This window comes from Mastomys coucha, unplaced genomic scaffold, assembly GCF_008632895.1.
Source record: "Mastomys coucha isolate ucsf_1 unplaced genomic scaffold, UCSF_Mcou_1 pScaffold20, whole genome shotgun sequence".
Lineage (NCBI taxonomy): Eukaryota > Metazoa > Chordata > Mammalia > Rodentia > Muridae > Mastomys > Mastomys coucha.
In genome coordinates, this window is record NW_022196903.1 from 16,752,946 (window position 1) to 16,771,982 (window position 19,037).

General features: G+C 35.9%; 1 protein-coding gene and 1 pseudogene across 1 annotated transcript in view; one reads left to right on the plus strand and one right to left on the minus strand.

The window, feature by feature from the left end:
- Kcnd2 (potassium voltage-gated channel subfamily D member 2) overlaps nucleotides 1–19,037 on the plus strand; it is a 500,916-nt gene that overhangs the window by 157,536 nt on the left and 324,343 nt on the right. The window lies entirely within an intron of this gene.
- On the minus strand, nucleotides 9,935–10,053 carry LOC116100141 (annotated as a pseudogene).

The window sequence follows — 19,037 nt, forward strand, 5'->3', positions numbered from 1 at the left end:
TTGGGTGTGAAGTGCATTTCACACCTCTATGGTTCTAAATGTGACTGTTTTATTAGAACATATCTCTACCATACATATTAGTAAATCTGTACACACACATACATGCAAACACACACATCTTGAAAATTAGCATCCAATATTAGTAATTAATATGTTCTTTCCTGTGACATGAAAAAATATCAAAAACTTCATCAAAAGGTAATTGTCACTACATACAGTTAGAATCTAAAAACTAGTTCTATTATTAATCAGGTTTTGGGAATCAGATTAGAAAACCAAAAATGACTGACTCCTTCACTGACATAAATTTGAAGATGATGTCCATGACTTTTTTCTGTTCTTTATCTTTCATTTTTAGCTTCTTTCTACTATCTAACTGAAACCTGGAAAGAAAACAAAGGTTTATTTTGCCAGCAGAAACAAACAAATTAGGAACAACCCCAACAAAACACTAAATAAATAAGCAGATCCTGAACAAGCTACGTAGGTGATTTTCTTCTTTTCTCCTTGGGACTGTTTTCCATGCTAGGTTGCCTTGTCCCACTGCAGATGAGGGCTTTTGCTTTTCTTACTGTATCTTGTTTTATCGTCTTTGGCTATTGTCTCTTAGAGATGGCTCTCATCTGAAGATGATTCAAAAGGAGAGTGGAAGGTCTAGGGGAAAGGGGAGGAGCCAAGGGAGGGGCAGGGATGGAAGGAAAACTGTGGCCAGATGTATCATGTGAGAAGAATCTATTTTCAATATAAATAAAAATAAAATAAAATAAAATACATTTAGTAAATAATAAATCTCAAATGCTTTTTTTAAAAAAATTAGGACAAGTGCAACTGACAGAGTTATTATGAGACCTGATGTAATGACACCATGCAAGCCTTCCAGTAGATGTTAGCATTTAGTTCATTAATTATTTATAGCGTTACAGAAAATTATTTATATGTGTACTTTTTGCCTCTTATTTTACCTTTATTCAGAAATTTAACTACATGACACAATGAAAAATAAAAGAATATGTGAACAGGAACTCTGTCTTCTACAAATAGTCTTAGAATAGATTAAATAAAACGGTGCACTCAATTGCGATCCCATCAGTTAGAGAACGAAGTAAACAACATGTCCCATCCCTAACCAAGAATCTATCTTCAGTAGATATCTGCTTGAAAAGAAAATAATGAGGTTTATTCAGTGTAGTCTCACTGGGTACATAAACCACACATTAGGGTAAGTCCCATGCCCAGCAGTAAGCTGCCAGTACAGAATGAACTCGAAAGTAGTATTGTAGGATTATTGTCTTATATTGCTTTGTTTAAGCATTTTTGTTTTCTGTTTATGTTTTTTGGGTTTTGTTTGTTTGGTTTTTTATGTGTTCGTTTTTGTCTTACTTCCTTTTTGGTCATGTATTTGGTTTCTAGTTTTGTGATTTTTGTGGCTGCAAGTGTTTGTGTGTGTTCACATGCTCATGTTTTTCTTGTGCATTTTGTTTCTATTTTTATTTCTATTTTTGTTGTTCAAGTGTTTTAAAAATGGGGGCAGAAATGAAGTGAAATTGGATGTGTGTGGAGAAGGATCTGGGAAGAGTTGAGGGAAGAGGAGTCATGATCAGAATACATTGTATGAAAAAAACATTAATTTTGTGCGTGTGTGCATATGTCTTTGTGTGTGTGTGTGTGTGTGCGTGTGCGTGTGCACGCGCACGTTTATCTTTGTGTCTGTGTATGTGCGTTTGTGTTCCTTCACCATAGGACAGAATTTATAAGTGATTCGTAGGAACAAAGTGGGAAAAAAAGAGTTTGGTTGTGCTGTCTCTCAGTATTCAGTGAGTTCATCTGCAGACAACTTGTCTAGACATAGGAACCCCACACTAAGCTTATTAGTCAAGGAGAGTTTCAGTGAAAGTGTGCCTCACCATCTGCCATGTGGATAGAGATAGATGTGTAAGAAAAGTTTGATCAGCTTATAGTAGTATTTGAAGCAGGAACTAGAATCTCCTTAATTAGTCTCATGAACATTATTAACATGGCTGGGTCCAGACTCATTATCTGTACATAGGTAAGTTATTTACTTAGGAAAGTTTATTAAAATGATAATGATATAGGGAAGAGAACACAGCCTTCAAGGCAAAAGCATGTCTCTCAAGTATATTGCCACAGAAACCAAACCTTTCCAATAGTGATTGGCATATATGAAATCATGCATTCTTTTTCATAGTAACTGAGGTTTCTAAAGCAATCGTCATGTTAAGTGATGTTGCTAAAATAACCCTTATGTTTTATAACAGCTACAATAAAATGTGTAGTTGTAGTGATTAATGACATGACAAATATGACTATTTGATCCTATAAAATAAAATGTAGCAAATAAAAATAGTGACTGACATTGAAACACATTTGACTTGATGGGATTATGTCTTGATAATTTCAGGTTTCCTAATCACAAAATTTGTAGTTCAAGTCCCTGCCACTTCCCTTCTTGCCAGCCATGAAAATAAAGGGATACTCAACTATCAACAGAAATTAATGTTGCCAGCAATTCTTTCTATGCATATGAGGCACTGTTACCATTATTGCTGTAGTAATTGTAAATGTTGATAATTATCTTTATTCTAGAAATTATGAAACTTGTACCTCAAAAAGGTTAAACTATTTACATTGAGATAAACACACAGAAGAAAGGCCTTGTAGATAGTCAGAGCACTCTTCCATTTCTAGTCAATAAATCCACATACACGACAGCTTCACAAAAATTCAGCTTTCTGTTTTGAAAAATAGACATAGGAACATATTGACCATAAAGCTATTTTGAAGACCAAATGAGAGAAGCAATGGGAACCTGACTTAAATATTTATGCTGTGATGACACATAAGAATCTGGATTTCTCCAAAAAGTTGAGAATGTTAATTTTTTTCAGCCACAGTTGTAAACTATATTTTAAGGGAATCTGACCAGAATCACCAAATTTCTGGTACCCATAGAATTTTTTTAATCACAGTACTAGGAAATTCAGTGTCGAAGATTCAGTAGGATGAAAGAGGGCTAGGAGGCTGTTGGATATATCTTCTTCTCATTGTCTTAAGGAAAATTACTAAGTTCACAAAATGCTAAATGGGGAAAAAGAATGAAGGGGCGTTTTCTCTCATCTGGGTCTGACATATGCAGCAGGGTTGAAATTTTACACACCCCAGGCACATATGCCAAAACCTGAACTCACTGTTACATTCTGAATATCTTTGCAAGTTTTACCCTCCTGGTAGGTAGAAAACGAATGTAAGATTCTAAAATTTACCTTATTTAAGTCCCTTTGTTTCTGTTCTTCAAAACATTTCAAAAGAGGCTAAAGAAAATATGTAGTCTTATTCAAATCCAGAATCTTACTCTGTTATTTCTGCTTCACTTGTCCCTGCAAACATGGAGAAAACTCTGCCTTCTTTAGGCAACTTGTGGGCTTGCCTGTGGCTGGAGTGTGTCCTCTAAAGTGGCATGCATTATAGTATTATAAATGTTGGTGTCTTATAAGCTTTGTTCCCAATAAGGCCATAAAATAAATGACAGCACCTCAAAGGTGGGATTTAGCTTGGGGCAGTGTCTGTAGATGTGCATAATTCAAAGCTCCAGAGGCACTTGTTAGCTACCTTGAGAAGGGTGGATGTAAAAGAACAAAACTGATCCCTTATACTCCATGGCTTACTGGCTCATCAATGATTGATCTCTGCCTCTTTAGTGAGCTCTCATCTTTCTTATAGGATCCATAATGAGGTAAACACAGCCGTTGAACTGATCCCAGTATCTGATCTTACGTCTTCAAGACTGAACTGTATGATTTTCTTTCCTTATTTGTGGATATTTTATTATCATGACGGAATGTGACACATCTCTGGTTGACTTCTAGGTTTATTCTTGGTTCTTACTCATCTGGGGTGATAATGGCTGACTGATATTGGGAAACTAGCATTTAATCTAGGTCCATATTAGCATTTTCATTTTATTAAACTATGTACTGTGGAGAACCATGACGTTCCCATCTTTTCTCCACCCTGTTTCTGGTGTCTACATCCTCTGTTTGAGGTGGAACAAAACCTCATACTGAGGTCCTTCTTCCACAACTGTCTGTGTTGAACTGCCTAACCCAAGTCCTTGGTATAGAGACTGTCTCTGAAGGGAGTTCCACGGCAGTTCTCAGGCCCTCAGCACAGCTTTTTCCTTCTGTTCCTGGTAGTATATTGTAAATGCTATAAAAGTTTGGTGGATTTTATTACATTGGGACTCAGGACAGAAAAGCAGAGTAATTTCCCTGCTTATCTTTTCATCTGAGGATGCCATGGACAGAATCCACTAAAAGGTAAGTCCGTCCAATTCCTCAATTCCTGTTCTGTTCTTCAACATTGCTGAGTTACTGTTCTATGTAATCAGTGTCCTGCTGACTGCGCTACCTTTCCCAGCAGCTTGTAATCAACTTGACACAAAAGAACCATATTCCCAAAGTGGGCTGTCGCGAACCTACTTGGATAGTCTTTATTGTTTGACACTAAATAAAGACACTAAACAATGTCTCAACCCTGGCTTTACTTTCTATCTCCAGGTACTTTCCCTATTCAGATGTCAAGAATTTATATCTCCTAGTTAAGAAATTCTTCCAATCATATTTTTTTCTACCGAATTACCATCTATCCCCTTTTTTGTGGTGGTGGCTATCACGTTGAGGTAAATATTATTAGTTCATTTGTTAAATGCTATTTAAAAGTTTTTTCTTTCACAAAAAATTTCCTGCAAGAATGTAGAAAATGAGGTTTGGATAGATGGCTCGTCAGTTAAGAGCATTTCCTGTTCTTGCAGAGGACACAGAGTGAATTCCCAGCAACACATATGGAGGCTCACAGCCATCAAGAACTCTAGTTCATGGTAAATGACACCATCTTCTGAATTGCATAACCAATAGGAAAACATGTACTGTACATTTTCACACTCAGACAAAACACTCATACACATAAACATATAGATTAAATCTTTAAAAATGTAGAAAATGAAGATCCTTTATATATCGTCAGCCATTTCCCAAAACATTTAGCACACTCCTCCAAAGATATCATCTTCTTAAGGTTCAGTCTCCTAGATTCCATCTGAATTAATATCTATGACCTTGTTTATCCGTCAGAATCTTTTTTATAGTGACTGAAGAGAACACCACTTCAAATGAACCTGGGCTAATGTGCCTTCTTTTACCAACTATGGCAGGCAGGAAGTATTTTTTCTCTGGAAAAAATCATTATATACTCACTGTATTGCTGCCTCCTATAACAAAACAAGCAATATTATCACTATGTTGCCTAATTCTTCCTGTTCTGCTGACCTTCTTACAGCTGGACTACTCTGAAAACAATCGTTGCCTTTGTGGGTTATTAAGGTTTAGATACAAAATGACCCTTATAAGCTCGTGATTAGAACATTTGATATGCAGACATTTCTGGATGTTTTGGAAACTTGAGGAAGTGTAGCCTACCCAAAGAAAGAAAGTTACCTGGGTAAGCTCTTGACAGTATGTTACCATTATCTGTCTCACTTTCTGCATTGTGTCTGCAAAAAGTAAGAAAAATCTCTGCTTCAAGCCCATGCTGTCAAGCTGTTCTGCCCAGACTCATGAAGCCAAGCAAGCAGGGTCTGAGTGCTCAGAAACTGTGGACCAAAATAAATCCTCCCTGAGTTCAGATATTTCAGCCATATTCAGTGTCGTTGATAAGAAGAGAACGAATAACTGGTTCTGCTTTTTCTTTTTTCTTTTTCTTTCTTTCTTTTTTTTTTTTTTTTTTTTTTTTTTTTTTTTTTTTTTTTTTTTACTATCTATGTTTTATTTGTTTTTATTTCCAGCTTGGATGAGATAAATGTGATTTGGGACCCATGTTCTCTCTACTCTTATAAGACAAATGTCCTCATATCACATTAGCTATCAGTCATTTTCTTTGCTCTCTTAATATAACTGTGCAAACAGGATGTTATCTTTTACTCCTATTAGGTTAAAAAAAAAGAAAATTTACTTTGTATTTCTTCTAAATCTCAATCCTTTGGAATAACAAAAAATGTTATAACTTATTCTTATATTGATAATTAGCTTGATGTCTATAAAATGAGTGTTAGGTCAGGGACTAGGAAGAGACACTTTGGAGACATTCCACTGGGACTTACATTCCCAAACTACTGCTATGGGGCTGTGACTTTAGCAACACTGGCAATGCCTCTTAGACCCTTATCTCCAGATTGTCAATCCTATTTACCACTTGGCAGAAGTGAATTATGACTGTATAAGATGATGTATATAAAGAATCTGCTCTAGCATAAGGTCTCTATGGACAGAGGGATACATTATCTAATTGTTTGTCAAATACAATTTGCAGCAAGTAATTAAGATGGTGTTATCAGCATCACCATGTAAATCAATCACAACAAATTAAAATGATGAGATATTTTGGTCACAATCATGTCTGTGGATGGCCGCAAGCCAAGCTCTGGAAGCAAAGAATTAATTGCATATAAAGAAAAATCCATTTGTCCTGGGTCTATGAGGCTTTTTTTAATGTCTCATGAAACTTATCCCCTACTTAATAAGCAATGCTTTCCTACACATGTATTTGACCTAGTCTTCTGCGTATAACAGCAGTCCAAAAACTAGACTGTGTAAGAAATCTGAGTCTCTCTATTGAAGAAATTAATCAGAAGCATAAAAGTAAATCCAATTGTAAATACATTCCCAGTCAACTCAACAATAAATACGAATGCAGTCAGGTATAACTGATTCATTAATCTAAAAGAAAAATACTCTCACTTTTTTCCCCACTCCCTTTCTTCTCTATAGTTTTGATTCAATGTCAGCTATTTGGAATTTTATACAATGTTAATTTTTCCAGTATTTCCACAGTCAATAACCTCTCTATCACAGATTTGCCCTGAAGTGTATTAAAAGGCAGAATTTGCTAAAATGGGCAACAAATTGATTTTGTCTTCAGAGTGACACTTAAGAATCACTTTTGTCTCCCTGTTGTTTTCCATTGCCATTCCTAGTTGACTTCCTGTGTATTATGTATGTGTTCTCCCCTTTTTTTCCTCATGCTGTTTTCTGCTGTATTTATATTTACATGTAGCAGGTGGAAACAGAGCATATAATGGAATGAAAATGCAGGAATAAACAGTAATTTCCTGGCTCACTCTCTATGAAAGTTATTAAAATTGTGCTCTGTGCTATGCATTTCTCTTTCACAGGAACTTCACTACCTAGAAAAGGTACATTGACAGGTATATATAAAATGTACTGTAATGTGAGCACATGTAAAAACATATATCCTCACATATGTACCCAAGGCTACAAATAAACCATGATTCTTCATGCAAAGTTTCTCAACATTCATTCAGTTAAGAACTATTTTTTTTTTTGAGAATTGCTCTGGGAAGCACTGTGGTAAACAATGATGACCCTGTTAAAATAAATATGATTTCTCCTTTCTTGGGTACTATTATCTTCTCAAGATTGGCAGCTACCATTGCTGAAAATTCTGGCTATTTATTGCTTTTAGCTTTTTTATTCTAAAGCCTGGGCACAAGAATTATCCCTGTAACTCAGTTCTACTCAAACCCTCCCTTTGTCTGGTTAACAGAACAATAGTTTATTGAGCAAATAAAGCCATTTCATTCTCGTTTCCAGACATCAGAATTTACCAGCTCACCATGCTTCTCCTTGTATATGTGCCAGCATATTTTCTCTGTCTGTACTGACACAGGTAGGCTTTGCTTCTGGCCTGTGGAACATGAACAAATGAATCTCTCCATTGGGCTAAATTTTAATTTTTGTTTTAGTTTTAATTTCATCCTCCCTCTCTAATCTTATTTTAACCCATCTTCTCCTTCCATTATATTTGTGGTATATTCAGAACTTGATTATTTTATTTTTAAATGCCCTTAAAACAACCCTGTGAATTGTTCCATCTACATGAAAGTTATTATCATTTATCAGTAAATAATTATGTCTTCAAATGAATTAGAAAATACTTATCAAATGGGAAGAGATCCTAAGAAAAATTCTACACATTTATATGGTTCACAGACAAAAAAAGAAAAACCAAAATAATTAATCACCATTTTTATGCATATATTTTCTTAAACATATTTAGAAAGTAACCTCATAAGGTACAGAATGTTGTTGAAACGTTTCTCCCATATCAAAGGTAGGAATTTCAAATGAATATCTATCAAATAGTAAGGAGATTAAGTTTTCTTTGTGATCCAAGAAGCTTCCATGATGTTGATGATGGATACATCTTTGAGCTTTGTTCTCAAAGTTTAAATGACAATGTTGAAACATTGTTACTGTGTTTTTGCTGTTTTCTCATGACTCAGTCTTTTCTATGTAGGGTGTAGTTCATGGTGATGCTGACATCTGTAGGTTTTCACTAGAATTTTACTGTCGGCTCTGGAGAGCAGAAGGGTCTATAAGGGAAGTGACTCCATTGTCAGAGCAAAGCATACACATGGAAGAATACCAAGCTGGTGTTTTTGGTGTGCTTCTTAGGTTTGAGTTAATCTAAGACATGGTTCTTTCATGTCTTTTTCCTATGTTAGTTTCTTTTTACTGTTGTGATCATAAACTAACATGTAAATATTTCATAAAATTTCACATCACATAGTAACCAGGAATTCCTAGTGTATATGTTCCTTTTTCCACTGCTCTTCCAACTCCCTGAATTGTGTGATCTCTTGTTGGCGGAGCCCTGCCATTCAGCCTACGTGGTTACCTGTGTATTAACCAAACACAATTCAACTGACCAAAGCATCTTGGTAAAGATTCGCCTAATCCATATACCAAACATTGTGGTCTTTACGGGAGAGTTCTCCTTGGACTAATGTCACTCACAAACTGCAAGTTCAAATGGTCTCATAACATTTTAGTCAGTAGCTTAATAATGTTCATGTGCCAGTGTTAGTAGTGAATGAAAATCTTATGGCAGATGTGTAGTTTTTAAACAGGAAACATATGTAAAAATCTAAGATTGTAAAAAGATGCAAATTATTCTATCATTTATACCAACTATAAAATAAAAGATATGAAGATATTTTATATTAAGATTTTTATAAAAGCAAGTTAATAGCTACCATCAGTGGCTTCTGTTACAGTACTTGTTCTCCTAGCTAAAGGCTTAACAGGTCAAGTACAATGGCTGTTAGGTCCAGTCTGATATGACTGCTCAAATAAAGGAAATACTGTGGAAAAGAATTGAGAAATAATGAAGTATTTCCTAAAGTGAAGTGATAACATGATACTAACAGCAAGAAAAAGACTTTCCTATTTAGAGAAGTAGGTATCTGAAGAGCTGGATGAAATTCTAGAGGATGATGATTCCTTTCATTTTGTCATAGCATTGCTATAGGAAGGGAAAGTGAAAAAGAAAAAAAGGCTGAAGAGCTAATAGTAACTAACACATTATAGAGTAAAGATGAGGAAGTCCAAAGACATCATTATGGGCCAAGAACACTTAAAGGAACCCCCAGTATTACAGTTATTTTGTAATAGCCTGTTATGATTTTCAGTTATTTACCATGTTCATCTTATTAGTGATTAGTTTTAAAAATCTGTTACATCAAACTACATTTAAGCAGAATAGATGATAGATACATAGATAGATAGATAGATAGATAGATAGATAGATAGATAGATAGATAGAGATAGCCAGTTCATAGCACCAATAGTAAAAAGGTAAAATAAATCATAATTTTATTGCATATCAACCTTTAGTGACTTGTCATTCTAACAATGTTATGACCCTTGCAAGTCACATATGTGTAGCTTGTGTTCCTTAGCATTTTTTTCCTCAGGCCATAGAAAGGGAGAGTAAGAGCAGGGCTGTGATTAAAAATATACTGTGCCTGCTATTAGAAAATGCCTCTGCTTCATTTTTTTTAAGCCTACAACACATGGTATTCCCAGGCAGTCTCCCATCCAAGTACTAACCAGGCCCGACCCTGCTTAGCTTCTGAAATCAGACGAGATAGGGCGCATTCAGTGTGGTATGGCCATAGACCTGCTTCATGTCTTAAATCATAGAAATATACTTGCTTGCAGTTCTTGAGGCGAGACTTGGTAGACAGAAGCACTAGCTTTTCCACTGGGATGGCAGGTACCCATCTTATCTTTATTTGGCTTAGTCTGTCTGTATATGTTGAGCCCTGGTATCCCTGCCTCTTTTTATAAGTACACTTACCATGCTAGATAAAATTTCCATCATAACATCCTCATTTTATAACAACTGTCTTCTTAAAAAAGCTTTAATTTTTATTGGAAACAGTCACATTTGGGAGTCTAGGGCTTCAACAGTGAACACAATTTATTCTATAAATTACAGATGCCATGTTGATGTGAACTTGAAGTCCAGACTGCTTACTGAGTTCTGCTTTACTCTCAAAGAATTTTATCCACAGTGGCTTGAAAAACTATCAGAAATGACATTCTTAAGTCATTCTGTATCTTTGATTTTAGAAATAAGTATTCATGGAAACATGCGTCTTGTTTTAATGAATGGTAATTTATTGTATTTATGAAGAATAAAGTAATGCATTTGGGGTTGATTTTTAGTATTCTCAATATCAACAATTGCACCATTTAAGTAAAATCTCCTAAGGGACAACAGTCATTCACAAATATGCAAAAGTTAGTGACATGAAAATGGTCAAAAGGTTTGAGACATTGACTTAGAAACTTATATTGGATATACATGATTAGAGGTTGTGATATCCTCAAAGTTTTTCATCAAAATTGATATGAAAGCTGGAGGAAGAGCTTCATTTAAATACAGAAGAAAAAACTACCAATGAGAATAATAAGGAAGAACTGAATGTTTGTGTGCAATATACTGAATCCCCTGTTCACAGATATAAATAAATGTGCATGGCTTCTGCCATCTGGTTTATACATGCAAGGAAAGAAGCTAACTTTCAATATATATATGGAGGCTGAAAGAAGGAGAAAAGCAAGTTGAATTCATGCTTTAGTGACACAGCAGTTCAGTGTCAACCACGGCAACTTAGGGAGAGCTAGTTTAAAAGAAAAACTTAAAGGCTAGGGATATAGTACAGTAGTATAGTGCTTGCTTGGCATAGCCTAGGTTCAACCCCCAATATCAAGGAAAAAAAGGAAGGAAGGTAAGAAGGAAAGGAGGGAGGAGAGGTGGAGAAGGACGGAAGGCAGCTGAAAAGAAGGGAGGAAGGCAAGAACAATGATTAATGCTGTTGCAAATGAAACAATAATTTTTTAACCATGGTGCAGGCTGAGTTCTCATGATCAGCTCTGTGTGTTTGTGGGGTGGTTTGAGGAGGTAGACCTAAAGGTCAATTTAGAGAGACTATTGACATCTGTTAACATTCCATACTTCACAAACAGTGCAGATAACAGGAAAGTAGTCTTGGTTATTCATAATTGGTACGAATTTTAGGGTCAGCAGCAAATGACTCAAAGAACCCTGTAGCTTTCTGTTCTCCACAGACTCGGACACTTCTTTTCCCAACAGACAAGATGGAAAGATATTTTTTCTCTTGGATACTTTAAAAGGTGCAATTATGTCTACCCATGGCCAAAACAGGACACGATAGTTTCTGACATTGCTTTTAAGGTTTATTTCAACCAACTAGCACCTTTCTATAGAATATTTTCTTCTGATCCATTAGATTGGATTCTCTGCAGTAACTCTCTCTTTGAGAGAGAGAGAGAGGGAGAGAGAGAGAACATGTTCAGTATGACAGATCTTCAAATATTTAAAGACTGCCTTTATATGTCATTGAATAGTTTGTTCCTCAATGTAAATATCACTAAGTTTTTCAAGCAATTCTCAGATTATAAGGATTTTCATTACCTCAATTCTCCTGGCAGTTCTTCTCAAGGATATATCCCAGAATAGTAATATCTTTATGAAGTTTGTTTCTGGATGACTTACTATGTTTTCAGGTGTGTTTGCTAGAGTATATGTACATTGGGATGTTTGTTCTTGACACAGATATGAGATTGCTTTTTTAAAACCTAAGAAAACATCAATGAGTACATGTTTGCCTAGAAAGTGTTCATTTTTAAAGAAAATGGTTAATGTAAGAATACCTTTTATGTTGCCTTCCTAATTAACTGTCCTTATAGCCACCTGAGCTCTGAACAAAATGGCTGATCCTTTGTCAGCAGGGCTTCTATTTCACCTTCTCTGGGGAGTTCAATGCCTCTCTCCACACACACACCTCTACCTGGGGAATGTTCTCTAACCTTACTTAGATTTCAGGTTCATCTTTCTTTTTCGTGATAATAAACTTATCAGCAAGCAGTTGAAATTCTTAGAATGCCTCCTCATGCTAATGAGGCATCTCAGGAACTTTTTCTTTAGCCCACAACCTTTGCCCACACTGGATAATCCTACCTCCTAATGTCAAAGCTATATTACCATTGATTCACATTGAGTAAAGTTTATCTGTCTCCCTGAAGTTGGTCTCAGTATGTATTTATTATCTCTCATACTCATGGGGACCTGGAAACCTTGTTTCTTTACATACTTCCTCTCCTTAGGCCGTTGGTGAATGACATTAGGCAGAAGAGGGACCCACACTTTTATATCTATGTATACATACGTTTCTCTCTGTACCTCCAATATTAGTGAATACGCCACCTTCCAACATATGTACAGGCAAAACACCAATGCACCTAAAATAAAAATAAATCTTAAAAAGAAATTAACATAAAAAGAACATGTGAGAATTATCTATAATCCCTTAAAAAAAAAAAAACTCTCCACTTGGTTGCTATTGAATAGCTTCATTTTTAATGAAGGGAACATGTACCTTCATTACCTTAGCTTGGACGCTATTGATTCACCACTGGAGAATTCTTATTCTAGTCTCAAGTCTATACCTTTTCAGTCTTTCTACCTCACCATTCTCAAAACTGTGATGCTAAGCGCAAATGGATCCATGTCACAGGACTTCTTCAAAAAGGGTGATTGTTCTTGGACATGTCCAAACACTCTGACTTTCTAGGTCCTGCTGGTTGACCCATGCTTATTTTGTGCCTCTAGGAGGTGATTAGGGGACAGTAAGAGAATTTAGCACTCTATACTTTCTGGAGAATTCTTCAAAGGTACCTGTTTTTTCCCTTCTCTCAGATTTTACCATGCTCCCAGAACTGGTACCACTGTGTGGGGCATGACTGGATAAAACCCAAACCTTAAGAGTGTTCTCAAGCATGATCTTTTTCTCTAAAGTATAAGTTTCCTGTATTCAGGTTCTGTAGCACATTATCTGGTCATTTGAGAGGAGGAAAGCAAGAAACTCAATGGACACCAATCTACTACTGATCCCTAAACACATATCTCAGTGTATCTCAGCCATCTTATCTTAGGAGTGTCTATATAATAGTAAGCACTTTTTCTGGTGTGTATTAAATTTATAAAGAAAAAAGTATATATTAAAAGATATAAAGATATTTCATTTCAAACTATTAAATTTTATTATTTACCAATAGTAGAATAATGATATTTTAAAGCCTTTAAAGATAAGTTTGGTAAAACCAAGTGGACACATCTTAATCCCAACACTTGGGAAGCAGGGGCAGGTGGATCTCTGTGTTCAGGGACTGCATGGTAAATTACAGAACAGACAAGGAAGGCTATACAGAGAAACTCTTGACTTGAAAAGAAAAAAAAAACAACAGAAGGATGTTTTACTTAAAAATATTCAAAGAATGCATTAAATGCTAATATTTACATGCACATAGTATTAAATATTATTATAATTCTTACAAGAAGATAGAATATTAAAATAAATAAAATCAGGAGAAATGGCAAGGGGCTTAAGGGACTTTTATTGTTTTTCTGTATAAAATATATTTGTTTCATATGTTCTCAAATAACTTTTTAACTATAAGGACTTGATTTGTCTCATTGTTTCAGAGAATGCAGACTATCATGGCAGAGAATGCCATGGCAAAGAGTCTCAGTCCAGGGAGTTAGTTTTTACTACTTTTCACATCTTAGGGGACTATGAAGATAGGAAAAAAAGAGGACCAGAAACATGGCTTGACTGTAACACTCCGAGGCCTGACAATATTGACATGCTTCTACTACCCAGGTCCTATAAACTCCTGAAACAGTGCCATAAGTTTGTTGCCAAGTCACTAAACATCCAATCCTATAATGGAACACTATTCTGAAACTATGACATCCAGGAACCAGGTCTATCAAAGAATAGGGAAAAGTTTTGTTTTGTATGAATTTTTCTTGAGAATTTCATACATAAACACCATTTCTGCCAAACTTCCCTCCTTCCAATTCTTCCTACATTCACTCACTTCCTATCAAATCTATGACTTCTTATTTAATTATTGTTTGCTTCATGAATACATGACTGATCATGTATGTTTGTGTGTACGTACAAACACACACATATAGATATGAAACCTACTGATCCCATTTAGTGTTTCCCACATGTACATGTGTATAGGGCTGACCACTTGGAAGTAGAAAGTCTATCAGGAACCTCATCCATGCATAAAACTAATTCCCCATCTCAGCAGCCATTGACTTCCTGAACTACCTCAGTTAGAACTGAGGAATTATGAAATACCCACCAATGACCTCAACATGTCAATTGATGTTGACACTATTATATAAGCCTTATTTAGGTAGGTACATCATTGAGACTTCATTGGTACAGCTTCCTGACTTATATAGAAGACACTTTCCACCAGCAGGTAAACAGATCCTCTGGCTCTCACACTCTTTCCGTCTGCCTCCTGCAATGTTCCTCAAGCCGTGTATGTGTGTGTGTGTGTGTGTGTGTGTGTGTGTGTGTGTGTGTGTGTGTGTGTGTGTGTGTGTGTGTGTGTGTGTGCGTGTGTGTGTGTGCGTGCGTGGGTGTGGGTGTGGGTTTCTGTGTGTAATTAGTTGTATAATTTTTGTTTGATATCCTCTCCCAGTCACTTATTCTCTGCATTCTACCAGTTGTGGATTTCTCTAATTGTTTCTGTCTGCTGAAATTAGAAGCTTCTTTATAAGGGAGTAAGTATTTAGAATACAGTTAGAAGGTATATGAGTTTACAAAAATGATAATAATAGGTGCCCCTCTATGATCTGTGTCTCCTGCAGACCTATGTGTAAAAACAGAAAGAAAGATGGTATCATGAGATTTTTAGGTAGATGGTCAGAAATGGAAAACATTATACCGAATGAGGCAACCAGACCCAGAAACATAAATGCTACATACTCTCTCTCATTTGTGGATCCTAGCTCAGACTATTGGGATTTGACTGTGTCATGTGAAGTCACCGCAGAAGCTAAGAAGTAGAAAAGGATCATGAAAGGATGGGGTGGAGGAGCTCTCATGCATGGTAGGGGAATGAGAGGAGTTTTGAGCAAAAGGTTTAGTTTGTTTAAATTTATATGTATGTTTGGATGTTTGGTGAATGTATGTGCTTATGTTATCAGTAAAGAACATAGGATCACCTGAAGCTAAGTTAACATGGCTGTGAGCCACCCAATATGGTTGCTAGGAAGGGAATCTGATTGTTTGGTTGAACAGGAAGAAATCTGAACTGCTGAGCCAGATCCTCAGCCTTGAGTTTTTACTTATTATATGTTTTTACTTTTGTTCTTCTTAATAGTAAATAAATAAAAACAGATATGTACATGTTTGGAATTTCTATCGCTTTCTGTGCTAATCCAGAAGAACTCTATAAATGTCTGGATGTGCTAGAGAATACAGTTTGTGGCCCCAATTTGTGATTCTTCAGTTTCCTAAATATAGTGATACATGGGTCTGAGAATGGTATATGCTTCCAGGAAATTTGACTTCTTCCTTATTTCTATTTCTTTCCTTCCCCATCACTTCAAGTTTTCTCCCCTGTGAACATTTCTTAAGTTCAACTGCAATGAGAAACAATGGGGAATGACATCAATAGAACAAATGGCTAAGTGATTCCTATTCTGGTAGGAGTTTATTGTTTGTTTGCCTTTGGACAGTGGCCTCTTGTGGGGACACAAGTGAGAGAGACCTTCATAGCTCATGAGTCCCAATGTGATGCTTTGACCTAATTAGTTTATTTTCACCACTGTGTAAAAAGATCCTAGAGGGAAAAAATAGACCTTTCCAGGTGTGAGCTATTACCCTGAAATAGCTTTTCCCACCTGCACTTGTCTGTGATCATAGTCCATTAGTAGAAGTCAGAGGACACCCTGTCTTCTATCTAGACTCTTGGGACTCACAGACTTCAAAAATAAAATAAAATAAAAAAAGAATATAACCATTGTGATATATTTGCATGGTTGGAAAATACTCTCATTTTATCTTTAGAGAAGAGCATATTAATAATTTTTCTTGCAAGGTTTAAATTAGCCTGTGGAATAGCAGAAATACACTTTTTTTCTTAATGACCTTCCAATCACTCCCTTCAACATTGTTTTTAAAAGCTGGCAAGTTCTTGATATTTACAAGTAACCAGGTACAGAGTTTTAAACCACTAATTTTGCATAACCAAGTATAAAAAGTAAACTAAAATGATGGTTCAAGCAAATAATTAACTCTATTACAAAATTAAGTGTGTATTAACACACTTTAGGACCCATAAACACTTAGACTTAACACAGAAATAATGAGAAACAAAGAAAACTGAATCTGATCTAAGCCCCTTAACTGCACCACAGTTTCTTCTGAAATAAATAGGTGTTTACAATCAGCCTCAGTGATGCCTGGCCTCCTTGCTATTTACTACTCGCAGTTGTAATGAGCTAACTTTTTTTGGACTATTTAGGCAATGGATGGATGTGTTTTCCCAAATGAAAATTATGACTTGGAATGTATAATCTGTGGTCATTTGATACCTCATCAGATCAGGTGGAACTACTAGGAGATGACTTAAGATGAAAAGATGAGTATTAAGATGCTGAACATCATAACAGTATAAGTAAAGTTCAGGAATTGCAGTGCTGGAAAACAAACTGAGGGCATGTACTAATAGTAACAAAGGCAAGACTAGAAAGCTCTGGTTTTGCTCTTTAGAATGCTCTATAGTTAGTTAGAATTAACTATAGTTACTATCACAAGTCCCAAGAATGAAATCTGTCCTTGTCAAGCTAAAGTAGAAGACAAATAGAGAGCTGCTATAGAATGGAGTACACAGGTACTTTCATAGCAGAATGTGACACAGGCTAAGAAATTAAGAATAAACTATAAGAAATAATAAATGTTGTTAAATATATCATGTCAGTTTAAATACCATACAAGAAGTAGTAACTAATTAGATGTCTTAATTATAGTTTTCATTGCTGTGAAGAGCCATCATGACAAAAACTACTCTTTTAAAGAACAGCATTTAACTGGGGCTGGCTTACAATTTCAGAGCTTTAGTCCATTATCAACATGGCAAAAAGCACAGCAGCTTAGAGGCCAACGTGGTTCTGGAGATAGAGCTGAGAGTTCTACCTCTTGATCATCAGACAGCAGAAGGAGACTCTGATTCCACACTGGGCAGAGTTTGAGCATACGAAACCTCCAAGCCTGCCCCCACAGTGACACATTTCCTTCAACAAGACCACACCTACTCCAACAAGGTTGTTCCTCTCATAGTGCCATTCCCTGTGGACCAAGCATTCAAACACGTGAGTTTATAGGGGCCAAACCTATTCAAGCCACCAAAATAAGTATTTATAGAAACTCAAGAATTAGAATATAATATTCTTTATATCTAAAAAAGGAAAACCTATTGTTTTATACATCATTTATAATAGACAGAAACAGAGAGAGAATCTCAGTGCATAAATTCAGGTTTCTAGTATCTAATCACAACAACTTCCTCCATTGTTTTATCTTCTGGAACATAATATATATTCTAGGTCTTGGTTCCATCAAGTGGCAGAATCTCAGTTCCAACCATCACTGGCTGAATGTCCTTCAGAATGTTGTATCTATTGAATGCCAGGTGAGGGGCCATCTGGCCTTCAGCAAATATTAGCTATCCCCGCTGACACCCACTGGGACTTCCATGCTCCAGTTTGGTCTGTGGTCACTGGTCCTTGCAGATGCCACTACAACCCTTTGTCCTCATCCCAAGGACACATTAAGACCATTGGCTGTCTGTGTATTTTTTTTTCTGGCGACTATTTGCTTCGCTATACAGTTCCAGGCTATGGAAACACTATGATCTCTTCTCAGCCCTCGTGCCTAGTCAGACTTTCCTTACAAGCAGAAATTAACCTCAGGTTTTTCCTCTCTGTTTTAATATGTGAACTTGTCTGTGGGAATCATTCTCTTTCTCAATGATGTGAGATGTGACAAATACCTAAAACTCTCTCTTCTCCTTTATTGATTCTAGGTTATGGAATTTTGTCTTGGAGTAGAGGCACAAAGAATAAAAAATGACTTCCTAGCATGTGTTGTATCTTCTCAATATTTTAGAACTATGAGACTTTAAGTGTAATTTTAAAAATTCATATTTTATTTGAATTCTAATGTGAAAGTACTGTCTTGAAGCAGTGAGCATTGGACATGCTAACTCTGTCTAAGTAAAGGAATGGTGAAAAGTAGAGGAATCAAGTAAAGAGTTGATACTTCTAATTTAAAATACAATAATACACTGGAAATAGTTTTCAAGTAATCATATTTAATTTTACATTGTATATCCATGGGTGATGTTGAAAGTTACCATGACATTCCATCCTCTTTGTATTGAATACTAAATAACGCAGCAACAAATGCTCTTTGATTTATAGGTGTCGTTTCTTCCTTGTAGTAAGCATGACAAACAACTAATAACATCATATTTGAATGTAAAACTGCTTGGACAAATTCTGAATGATTAAACAAACATGATGGGGCTTTATCCATTGATGAGTTTTCTGGGACCTCTGGGAATGCAGGATGCTGAGATAATGCTTCCTGAAAGGACACTTTAGCAACTAGAATCTTAAAAGACAGATTTGGGATTACGCTGCAGTATGTGGGTATTCAGCTCTTGGATTACGCTGCAGTGTGTGGGTATTCAGCTCTT